At 32.3% G+C, this 12,699-nt stretch overlaps 1 long non-coding RNA gene across 1 annotated transcript; it reads right to left on the reverse strand.

Moving 5' to 3' along the window:
- Positions 1-3,239: 3,239 nt before the first annotated feature.
- Positions 3,240-4,928, reverse strand: LOC133190012 (uncharacterized). The gene is made up of 3 exons (XR_009721548.1): positions 4,905-4,928; positions 4,272-4,352; positions 3,240-4,007 (listed from the first exon to the last, which is right to left on the reverse strand). It is a non-coding gene; the product is annotated as an uncharacterized LOC133190012 (long non-coding RNA).
- Positions 4,929-12,699: the final 7,771 nt, after the last annotated feature.

The raw sequence follows: 12,699 nt of genomic DNA on the forward strand, positions 1-12,699 counted from the left end.
AAGATGATAAAAACTTACTGACTATAAAACTTTCAGGCAAAAATGGGTTTTAATATTTTAATTTTTTTTTTTTGGCAATCACTTCAATATGTTACAAGTGAATCCCTCAAAACTGCACTGTTCTAGCTTTTCTTTCTCTTTTTTTCTTTTTCTTTCTCAATTGCGAGCTTAAATGAAACAACATAACCTAGTCACTGTTTAACAAAACCAAGTCACTGTTTAACAAAACCCAGTCACTGAACAACATAACCCAGTCACTGTACAACAAAACCCAGTCACTGTTTAACATAACCCAGTCACTGAACAACATAACCCAGTCACTGTACAACAAAACCCAGTCACTGGGAAACCTAACCCAGTCACAGTTCAACATAACCCAGTCTCTCAACAGCATAACCCAGTCACTGAAAAATATAACCCAGTTACTGAGAACCAAATCCCAGTCCCTGAATAACATTACCCAGTCACTGAAAATCATTACCCAGTCACCGAGCAACATAACCCAGTCTCTCAACAACATAACCCAGAGAGAAACATAACCCAGTCACTGTACAACATAACCCTGTCACTTAGAAACATAACTTAGTTTTTGAACAACATTACCCAGTCACAGAGAAACATAATCCAGTCACTCAACAACAAAGCCTAGTCACAGAGATATATAACCCAGTCACTGAAAAATAGTACCCAGTCACTGAAAAACATAACTCAGTCTCCGAGCAACATAAACCAGTCCCTGTGCAACATAACCTAATCAGAGGGGAACATAACCCAGTCACTGAGAAACATAACCCAGTTAATGTACAACAAAAACAATCATTGGGAAACCTAACCGAGTCACTGTTCAACATAACCTAGTCACAGAGAAACATAACCCAGTCACTGAAAAACAAAACCCAGTCACTGTTCAACATAACCCACTCACTGAGGAACATAACCCAGTCACTGAGCAACATAACACAGTCACTGTTTAACATAACCCAGTCAATATACAACATAACCCAGTCACTGAGGAACATAACACAGTCACTGTTTAACATAACCCAGTCACTGTTTAACATAACCCAGTCACTATACAACATAACCCAGTCACTGTTTAAAATAACCCAGTCAACCTTCCACTTAACCCAGCCACTGTTAAACATAACCCAGTCACTGAACAACATAACCATGTCACTGTTTAACATAAGCCAGTCACTGAGGAACATAACCCAGTCACTGAACAACATAACCCAGTCACTGAATAACATAACCCAGTCACTGTTTAACATAACCCAGTCACTGAACAACATAACCCAGTCACTGTACAACAAAACCCAGTCACTGGGAAACCTAACCCAGTCACAGTTCAACATAACCCAGGCTTAACAGCATAACCCAGTCACTGAAAAATATAACCCAGTTACTGAGAACGAAATCCCAGTCCCTGAATAACATAACCCAGTCGCTGAACAACATAACCATGTCACTGTTTAACATAAGCCAGTCACTGAGGAACATAACCCAGTCACTGAACAACATAACCCAGTCACTGAATAACATAACCCAGTCACTGTTTAACATAACCCAGTCACTGAACAACATAACCCAGTCACTGTACAACAAAACCCAGTCACTGGGAAACCTAACCCAGTCACAGTTCAACATAACCCAGGCTTAACAGCATAACCCAGTCACTGAAAAATATAACCCAGTTACTGAGAACGAAATCCCAGTCCCTGAATAACATAACCCAGTCGCTGAACAACATAACCATGTCACTGTTTAACATAACCCAGTCACTGTACAACAAAACCCAGTCACTGGGAAACCTTACCCAGTCACAGTTCAACATAACCCAGTCTCTCAACAGCATAACCCAGTCACTGAAAAATATAACCCAGTTACTGAGAACCAAATCCCAGTCCCTGAATAACATTACCCAGTCACTGAAAATCATTACCCAGTCACCGAGCAACATAACCCAGTCTCTCAACAACATAACCCAGAGAGAAACATAACCCAGTTACTGTACAACATAAAACTGTCACTGAGAAACATAACTTAGTTTTTGAACAACATTATCCAGTCACAGAGAAACATAATTCAGTCAACAACAAAGCCTAGTCACAGAGATATATAACCCAGTCACTGAACAATATTACCCAGTCACTGAACAACATAACTCAGTCTCTGAGCAACATAAACCAGTCCCTGCGCAACATAACCCAGTCTGAGAAACATAACCCAGTTACTGTACAACAAAACCCATCATTGGGAAACCTAACCCAGTCACAGTTCAACATAACCCAGTCACAGTTCAACATAACCCAGTCACAGAGAAACATAACCCAGTCACTGAACAACAAATCCCAGCCACTGTTTAACATAACCCAGTCACTGTTTAACATAACCCAGTCAATAAACAACATAACCCAGTCACTGTTTAACATAACCCAGTCACTGAACAACAAAACCCAGTCACTGTTTAACATAACCCAGTCACTGAACAACATAACCCAGTCACTGTTTAACATAACCCAGTCACTGAACAACATAACCCAGTCACTGAACAACATAACCCAGTCACTGTTCAACATAACCCAGTCAATAAACAACATAGCACAGTCACTGTTTAACATAACCCATTCACTGAACAACATAACCATGTCACTGTTTAACATAACCCAGTCACTGTTTAACATAACCATGTCACTGTTTAACATAAGCCAGTCACTGAGGAACATAACCCAGTCACTGAACAACATAACCCAGTCACTGTTTAACATAACCCAGTCACTGTATATCACAACCAAGTCATTGTACAACATAACCCAGTCACTGAACAACATAACCATGTCACTGAACAACATAACCCAGTCACAGAGAAACATAACCCAGTCACAGAACAGCATAACCCGGTCACAGAACAACATAACCCAGTCACAGAACAACATAACCAAGTCACAGGACAACATAACCCAGTCACTGTTCAACATAACCCAGTCACTGAGGAACATAACCCAGTCACTGTTCAACATAACCCAGTCACTCAACAACATAACCCAGTCACTGAGGAACATAACCCAGTCACTGAACAATATAACCCAGTCACTGAGAAACATAACCCAAGCATTGAATATGAATTAATGTGCATAATTTGGTCTCCATATATAAGGCATATATACAAAAGTGGTAAGGAAAATAATTTATTTGACACAATCATTATTTGGAACATAAACTAATGTTAAGCTTTTTTCTAGAGCTCTGCTCCCAATTTTTATACAAATTGGGTTTAGTCACTGAGGAACTTAAAGATAAAAATAACGTAGATCAATTAATCCTAGGGGAAAAAATGGCCACACAATATTAAGACCATACAAATGTATTACAGGTACTATTTAAGAAATAATGCATGGCTGCACAAGTGTTCCTTTTAAATTACACCCAAATCCAATGGTATGAATTCTGCATGTGAAATTCATTTCACTTGTCAGAAAAACAAAACTTTAATAGATATTTTCAAAGTCAAATTACATCAAATTTTATCAAATTCTTCCTACATTTAAACTAATGTTTCTAGTAGGAATTAATGATAAAACAGCTTGGTCTGGTGTGGATTTGATTTGAATGAAATCACAATTATTAGAGTTTATGAGTTCATCTAGAGTAACCAAGTACAATTGATCATGAGCCCTGACAGAGTCCATTTTACATTATAACAATATTTCATCAGATGGTGATATATAATAACTGTAAAGAATCTGCAAACAAATATTGTTCAACATGTCATATAGCAATTGATGTAGAACATCTTTTGCAATGCTATCACAATCGAAATATTCCAATATATATCAAATTTGCAAACTCAATCAACCGGAACATAAATTTGTTATTTCAATGGATAGAGAAGTTCTTCAGCTTCTCTATATGTTATGTTCTTGACAACAGAAGCGATAATGATTCTTGCTTCTACAAGCAATACATCCTTAAAGTATCTAACTCCTTCATTCAATCTCTGTCCTGTCCTAAAAGACAATGAAAATAATTAAGAATAAAGTTGTCTATGGAGATCAATCAAAAGACAATGAAAATAATTAAGAATAAAGTTGTCTATGGAGATCAATCAAATCAAGAAAAAATCAGACGTGAATTATGATAAAATTATGGATATGAAGAGACATATGGTTTACTTTAAAAGTTAACAATTTAGTTACAAAAATAACCCCTGAGTGACATTACACAATATGCCTCTCCATTTTCTTCAACAAGGATGAATAAAAAAAATATACTCATCTTCCAGTGTTGCCATAAGCTTTCCATTATTGCAGTTTTTCAAACTAAGGTAATATCCTGGAGGACTGAAGAGACCACTAAAATCGACAAATTTTTTTTTTATTAAAAAAGTACAATGAAGAATGCTGAACATGACTTAGTAGTCTTTAATTTGTTGAAAAGGGGGAGTGGAATTTGCTTGGTGCAAAATGTGTGCTTCTTTTATTTGATATTTACAAGCAAAACAAAATTTTCACAACTTTTGGTATCTGCCCTATATAATCTTTATAAGAGGAATATTATGTGTGAATGAAATTTTCCCCTACAAACAGTCTCGCTAATATGCAAAAATAAAGTTATCACCAAAAAAAAATATTTTTTTTACAGTACATACAATATTCTTTAATGGGTACATTATGTCTATCTCTTGAAATCAATCCTTAGTAAGCAGATGTACTGATGATGTATGTCTAGAAATTTATTTATAAATCTTTGTCGGACTTATATGAAGTCTTGATGATGATTTACTTCACTCCAAGAGTTAAATATTCACAAAGCTCTAAAGGTGACAGGTTAAGATTCATCTTCCGTGGTAAGTTTATATAGCTATATAATATAGAATAGCAAATTAAATTGAGGTATAAACTTACATGATTGTTTTTGGTTTAAACAAGCAAAATTCTTAAACAAGAGCACTCATTTCAGCCCATCTCTATTGGGAGGGAAAAATATAGGCAAACAAAACTTGTTTCCTTCTCTAACACACACACACACATACACACCCTCACGCATATATATATACAGTCAAACCTCGTTATCTCCAACTCAATGGGACCGAGAATAAACTTCGAGTTATCTGAGGGTTCGAGATATTGGGAGTAAAATACTTAAAATATTAAGTGCTTGGGACTTCCAAATCACACTTCGACATATCCATAAGATTCGAGATATCCGTGTTCGAGATACCGAAGTTCAACTGCATATATATATATATATATATATATATATATATATATATATATATATATATATATATATATATATATATATATATCAATACTTCGACCAACTTAGGTGCTGTTCAAGTAGGTTGAATTACAGAGTTAAGTGCTGGTGAGAATTAAGTGCTGTTTTCGACCAGCACCTAAGTCGCAGCGATATTTTGTAGCACTCGTACTCCGTAACCTGTAAAGATCAAGAAATGAGTTTCTAGTATGTTGGAGATTGTTCTTTTATCTTTACACTGATATAAAAGTTATCATTGACAGTGAAGATTTGACAGAGATAGACTCTTGAAAAGAGAGGTACCCTTTTTTAGAGTATATATCCAAGTGAGATAAACAACCGACTTGAGTGCGGGTGCTCGTTTTTGGCAAATTTCTCTCTTAAATGGAGTATATATGTACTTTATACTGTTTTCAAATCATAAAGGGGGATTGATTGTGCTGTTTGTGAAAATATGAGTTATTAAATGTTTGATTTAAATAAATAAGAGGGTTTTTTCTGTAATGGTGTGTCAAATTTTGCCTTCAGTTTGTATATATGTACGCGCATGCTCATAACGTATATTTCAACGCAATAAAAATGGCGTCCTGTTCTACATCGCTTGGTGATGTAAATTATTGAAATTACATCAAATAAGTGGGAATATGTTCTATTTTGATTTCTTTCATCGAGGTCCGTCGATTATGACTTGTGATTCTTAAGCTGGAGTTCAAGACACGTTAGATATCAAAGCCTCAGCCTGTTTTTTATCAGTGTAGATGAACTTTGTTTTTGTTTACTTGTGATCGAATGTAATAGAAAGAATGTCGACCCTGACCGTTTTTCTAAAACAGAATCATAATGAATGGAGAGATCTCAAGTGTCTTACTACTAAGATGTGAAAATGTGCTTGAAATGAGTGTTTATTGTGTTGTGAATTCTGAAATCTGATGATTCTACGGAATGGAATGTGTTTACTCCTGTGTGTAAAGCATCTACATAAAGAGGCACATCTGTACTTCATCATCATGCTCATTCATAGGTTATCCTTTGTTGTGAGGTTTTTTCTATGTACTACAGGATTGATAATGCTCAGGAGTGTTAGGCATCTTCCATTTAATAACTTTAATGAAAGATTTTTTTATTTGTTTACATCATCATAAAATTTGTTTTGTTTACGTTTTACATGTTAAAGGATATACAGCTACTTTTGAGCTAGGATAACAAACTGATATTGGAAATGACAACTATATATAACAAGGTAAGTTTATAAGTGATTTATGTTGTTATCACAAATATTATCATTCCAAGATTTGTTGAAACAATTCACTTATTGTTGAAAAGTAAGTAATAATACCAACTGTTGGTCCAGGCCCCAAGAACATAACCTGAGAACAGACTTAAGACAAAATTTCAAATGAATATACATTCTTAAATTAGTTTGATAATCAAACAATATTTTTCATATATTTGTATCTGACTTTTATACAAATATAGAATTTTTTAAAACACATTTGAAAATTTAAACTCAAGATATAAAGAATCAAAATATCATTCAGTTTATTGTCTTGGGGCCAGGTAAAAATGGTAATAAGATGATAAATAACTGATGCGAATTTCAAAATGTAAAACTTAAAGTATTGAAAGTGGATCTTTCTTTTTTTTTTAATTTGACTATAGAATAATAACCATTATAAGTTGATTGTAAATTTTATCATGCAGACGTATGATTAAATTTAAAACTAGGAGAAAGAATTTTAATAATAGTTATATGTTTTTAAATTTGTTTACAATCGATTCAAATGTATGCAATAAAATATATAAATATGTTAGTTAAGGACCTTCTATACACTGATGAAAAATGTTTTTTAGACTTTGCCAAAATTATATAGTTTAAAGGAGAATATTTTGAAATTAACTAATTCATTTTTAATATAGGGAGCCTGCCTTTTTTATCCTGGAAAAATCTTCAAAGACAATGAAGTAATAATCTTGAAAAATTGATTTTGCTTTTTCAAATGGAGAAAATCCAAGCAAATAAAGTTTTCAACTACTCTTGGTCTAATATAATGTGTAGAATACTGAATTTATTTTAAATTATGTCATAGAATGCAGATTATAATTTATTTTTTGTGTGTCAAATTATGGGTCTGTCTAATTACACATAAGCACCCTAAAATTAGGATGCAGTGTAAAGAGGGTCCTTAATACTTCTAAGATTTACTTCAGAAATATCATGTTCAGGATTAACTATGTCTGCTTTAAAACATAACGAAGAATTGACATCTGAAACTCTATCAATTGATAGTTGTGTTAGTAAGACACATCATCATAATTGTTCATTCTCAGTTCAGTTTTCTAAATAGGTTAATACGATAAGACAAAGAACTTCAGAATTCATATAGGATCACACCACAAGGAAGATTTTTTTTTTACAATTTAACAATGTTAACTGGATGACCTTTTATGAGTTACCTCCTCTTTGACCACAATCATTTCATTTTCTTGAATTCCAGTATATTTGGTAGTTTAAACTTAGAAAAGATATTTTTTTTTATAATTAGTGTTTTATTATGCTAATGCAAATAAAAGATATCCGGTTATTATTGTCTTCCTTGCATTGATTCGGATTCTTATAGATTTCTACAGTAGATCATGTACTAGGAAAACATTAAGTCTATATTAACTTAATATGAATTGATAAAATTAAAGGTTGTGATTTCTTAATTAAAATCCAGATAGCTTAAGGAAAAGCGACCATAACTTATGGTATATCTAGGTTCAAGTCCTAGTCTGGATAAAATTAAAAGAAATCCCCTCCTTTTCCCGAAAGATGTCTTTTGAATCAAAGATGCATTTTTATTGTCATGTTTATATAAGTAAAATGAACAAGTTTAACCGCATATCTTTATATATTTTATTCAAAATGTCAGAATAATGAGATTTAACACGTCAAAAAGTTATATAGATTAATCAGGATGGTTGCAGATAGGTACAATTTTGAACATCATAGAAAATATACAGTTAATTAATATTTTGAAAAATTATTATTTGCATCATTTACAACCAAAATAGGTCCAAAAATATGTACAAATCCTGGAATTTTTTGTTTTTGGTTTTTGTTTCTTGTAACCTGTCCTTAAAAGAAGTAAACATCAATGCAAATTATTCTGTTGAAAATAACAAAAGGCAAAAACGTCCTTTTTGCATGTGAAAAATATACACATAAAACATTTAACCACCTTTAGTATAGATTTGTCATCTACATTAAATGTTCAGATTTTTATTGTCTTATGTATTGTAATCTTCATTTCTTTTAAAACATATAAATATAATAAGAAATATTTACAATAAATTTCTTGTATCACTTATCATCAAAAAGCCATTTGTTTATAACGTATGTACCTGGTTTTTATTGTGTAACCAGTCTTTGTGTACCTTACTTGTGTAGGTGTTGATTAACATGCTTTGTTGATTACTTGAAATTGCGGATCTAAAGGCAAACAAGGAATTTTACACAGGAGAGAGAGAGAGAGAGAGAGAGAGTTTCTTAATAAATGTCATTGGAGATACATGCATTCAATTCCCTAGCTATCTATCTTTATTGATTATTGATTTTTTGAGATGATTAATTGAGAGAGTAGATGGTATTCTGGAAAAAAAAAATGTACGAATAAGTTAGTTAAATTGTACAGTGATTATAATAGACATTAAAATCATCGGTTCATACATTTCAATGTAATGATGTTTTATTCTAAATTAATACATACATGTACATACTAGTATATATCTGAATTGGAGAAATTTATCTACGACTTTAAATACAAGTCTGAATTCAAGTTCATTACGAAAATTCACAATTTTAGACCTTTCTTTTATGTTTTTGTATTTAAGAAGTTGTAATGTTTTTGGACTTGGACTTGAGAAAGGGATACAAATAGAGAGAGATGTATACATCGAGTTAATTTAGGTTATATCCCATGAATTTTTTTCAAAGGTAGTGAAGTATTAGTGAACAGAAACCACTCGTGTTTATTTAACTAATTATGGATATATGTATTTTGATTATTTTAACTAAATTGTCTAATGTTATAATTTAAGAATTTTGGATCCATTTGAATTTATCTCATTCACTTTTAATATGCCTAAATTTACATCAATATTCAAGATCAAATCTTGTGTAACTCTGACTACACAACTGCAGAAAACTAAATGTATCATGAAATCAAAAAAAATTACGTGAGTAGTGTGTATCTGAAATAATTTTATATAATGAAATATATGGAGATAACGAACAGTATTCAAGCTCAAAAGTCCATTAAACAATACAAATTTTGGAGCAGATGGGATCAGGTGCAATGGAGGAGTGAGTATAACCTATTTTCAGTATTGTATGCCTAAACATTAAGATATGTAAACACATGTATAAATCAAACATTTTTAATTCAGTCACCATACAGGTAATAGATATGTAACTGCTTCAAAAACTGCAAGCTCAAAAAACATTAACCTGGTTATTCTTATGCAAAGTAATGGCAGGGCCATAACCACCCTTAACTAAAAAATAAATTTGCTTTAATTTATTTGAGAGAATTCATTAATAGACAATGGATACAAGTGTTTTTCATTTATGTCATGCATTGAAACAGGCCTCCAAAATGACTACTTATAAGTCTGTTTTAATTACTTATGACTTGAACTAACCGAAGATTTTATTTAATGAATGAAAGTTTTATGGGATGAGTCCGAATTACTTATAAGTCACAGTGTCAAATGTTACTTCATGCATGAGGACACATTTTTTGGTTTGATGTTAAGAACACTTCATTTGCCTTGTAGTTTAAGGGCTGTTAAAAACTGTGCTTTCAACTTAAAGTGAAATTATGACTTCAAAACAATCAAAATTTTAGAGCACGGATGAAAAAAAGATTCTGATGCTAACAGAAAAGACATAGAAAAAAATCTTAACTTGTATGCCTGTCTGTAAGCAATCAGGTACAGAGACATGTATTAGCGATAATACTAGTCCAATACACACTATGCAACACTCTGGTCAAACTAGTCATGGAAGTATAACAGTACTTCTATCTAAGATCACACAGACCCAATAAATTTTGTAAAAAAGTTACTGAGTCATAATGATATCTAGAAGAAATAACTGATGAAAGAACAAATATTCCTTGAATCAGTAGTAAATTCGAACTTTTTACAGAAAAGGTGCAGAACTTGCTGTTCATATTTGTAAATTACGATACATAATTACGTCATGTTACGGCTGACAAAGCAGGTCCCAGCTGACAAAGCAGGTAATTGTATTTTAGAAGAACTTGGATTAAAATCTGCAAAGGTAATCCAACTTATACTCATATTCAAGTTTCTAAGGAGGAAATTCTTCAATATCATATGTCAGTTTTAAATATTTTTAATAATATCAACAACCAAATTGAATTTGAATTACCATACCTATACAAGATTCCTAAACTACATACAAATCCTTGCAAACAGAGATATATAGCGGGTTTTAGTAAATGTTTCACGAAGCCTCTTTCTTTACTCCTCTCTAAAATATATTAACAGCAGTTAATGAGAAAATTCAGGCGTACTGTACAACAATATATTTGAGAAATGGTGTAAATCAGATGTGAATACTTAAACTCTCCAATGAACTCAAAAAATTTAAAAATCAGAAATTGTATCAAAATCAATAGCATATTTTCAACATTTTAGAGACTTTTCCACACTTTACACAACCATTCCTCACGACAAATAAATTCCAGGCTTTTTGACATCATTGGCAGCTGCTTTTTTCAATAATAATGGAATTCGTCAATTAACTTACCTTTTTATTGTCATTTGCAAAATTATTTTGTTGCAAAAACCATTCTGATTGTACACAATCCGCAGTTGATATTAAAAAGATGCTTAAATTTCTTGTGGACAATATCTTTGTAGTTTATGGAGATCAAAACTTCCAACACTCTGCCATAATTCTCAGGGGTACCAATTGCGCCTCGATCGTTATTAGCAGAAATTTCTTTAATCATTTGAAGCAGAATTCAAATGGAAAGAAGAAGACTTTTGCTGAGGCCCTCAAGTCAACATTTAGATACATCGACGACGTCTTATCTATAAACAATATTCATTTTCATACCTACGTTGATTCGATATATCCCTTTGAACTCGAGATAAAAGATAGCGCAGAGTATGACACGTCTGCTTCATATTTGGATATTTCACTAGAAAAAGACGTTAATGCGTAACCTAACAACAAAACTTTATAATAAACGTAAAGACTTCAACTTCAGCTACGCTTATTTCTATAGCAATATACCCATTTTCACCTGCATATGGAGTTTATGTCTCCCAGTCAATTCCATACGCAAGAGCCCATTCTACGTCCGAACAATGTCCTTCCGTCTGTGCAAAAATTATAAACAGTTTTAATGCTACAAGCCATTAAAGCCTATCATTTTTTAAAGTATACTTGAAGATGTATTAACAAAAATTTTAAATTGTTTGGCAATTGCCCAAATAATTTGCATATGATTAATGAATGATCCCTTTAGAATTATCCTTGGTTTGACCTTAAGACTTTGAGATTAATCAAAACGTTAGGCAGGTACTTGTGCTATATGTAAATTCAAAAGTATACTTTGATTTTCTGTTTTATCATGTTCACAATATGTGCAACATACATTATATTTGATTTCGTAATAGATAATCAAGTTCCAGATCCATGTTACAAATCACACCTTCAGCTTGATATGCCAGACATATATGATTTGTCGGAATTCTTGAGGTTGAAGATAATTTAATATAATATATGAATATATATAGTACTGTCATTTATTATTCTTTTTCATTGTTCTCTCTATGTCTCTTTTGAAATAGTATCATAAAATGGCAATTTGGTTGTATTTACTCATATTGTACGTTCTATTGTGAGTTAATTCCTACAGGATATTCTCTCTGCAAAATATACCTATACCTTATTATCGTATTTTATATTTTTAGGAAAAAAGTTGTCATAAGTATCTCGTTGATAAAACTGTATTGATTTCCTTTACAGTTCATCCAGTGCATTCAATGCTCCTACGAAAAAATACTATCTGTCTTTATATTATTTCTATGTTTAACTCACCTGAGCCAGAGACTCTAAATGTAGAGTTTCCGACGTCTTGTCGTCCACATTTTTTTTTTCTATAAACTTTTCATTTTCACTGAAGCAAACTGAATTCTTCGTTGAAGAAGGTTCAAATAAGTAGTTGTGGTTTTGGCTTTATTGTCCACTAAACATTTAATGTTTATAAAAAGATTTGCAATTGGCTTAAATATGAGTTGAGTAGATGAGTGTTTAATGCATGTAATTCTACTACTCAGAAAACACGAGTCATTACTTTCATATTTTAGGTAAATACTGGTCCAAATTTGTACTGAAACTGTACCTTGTTTTTATAATGA

This window comes from Saccostrea echinata, unplaced genomic scaffold (assembly GCF_033153115.1).
Source record: "Saccostrea echinata isolate AGI-Se365-2 ecotype Australia unplaced genomic scaffold, CSIRO_AGI_Sech_v1 ptg000020l, whole genome shotgun sequence".
NCBI classification, from domain to species: domain Eukaryota; kingdom Metazoa; phylum Mollusca; class Bivalvia; order Ostreida; family Ostreidae; genus Saccostrea; species Saccostrea echinata.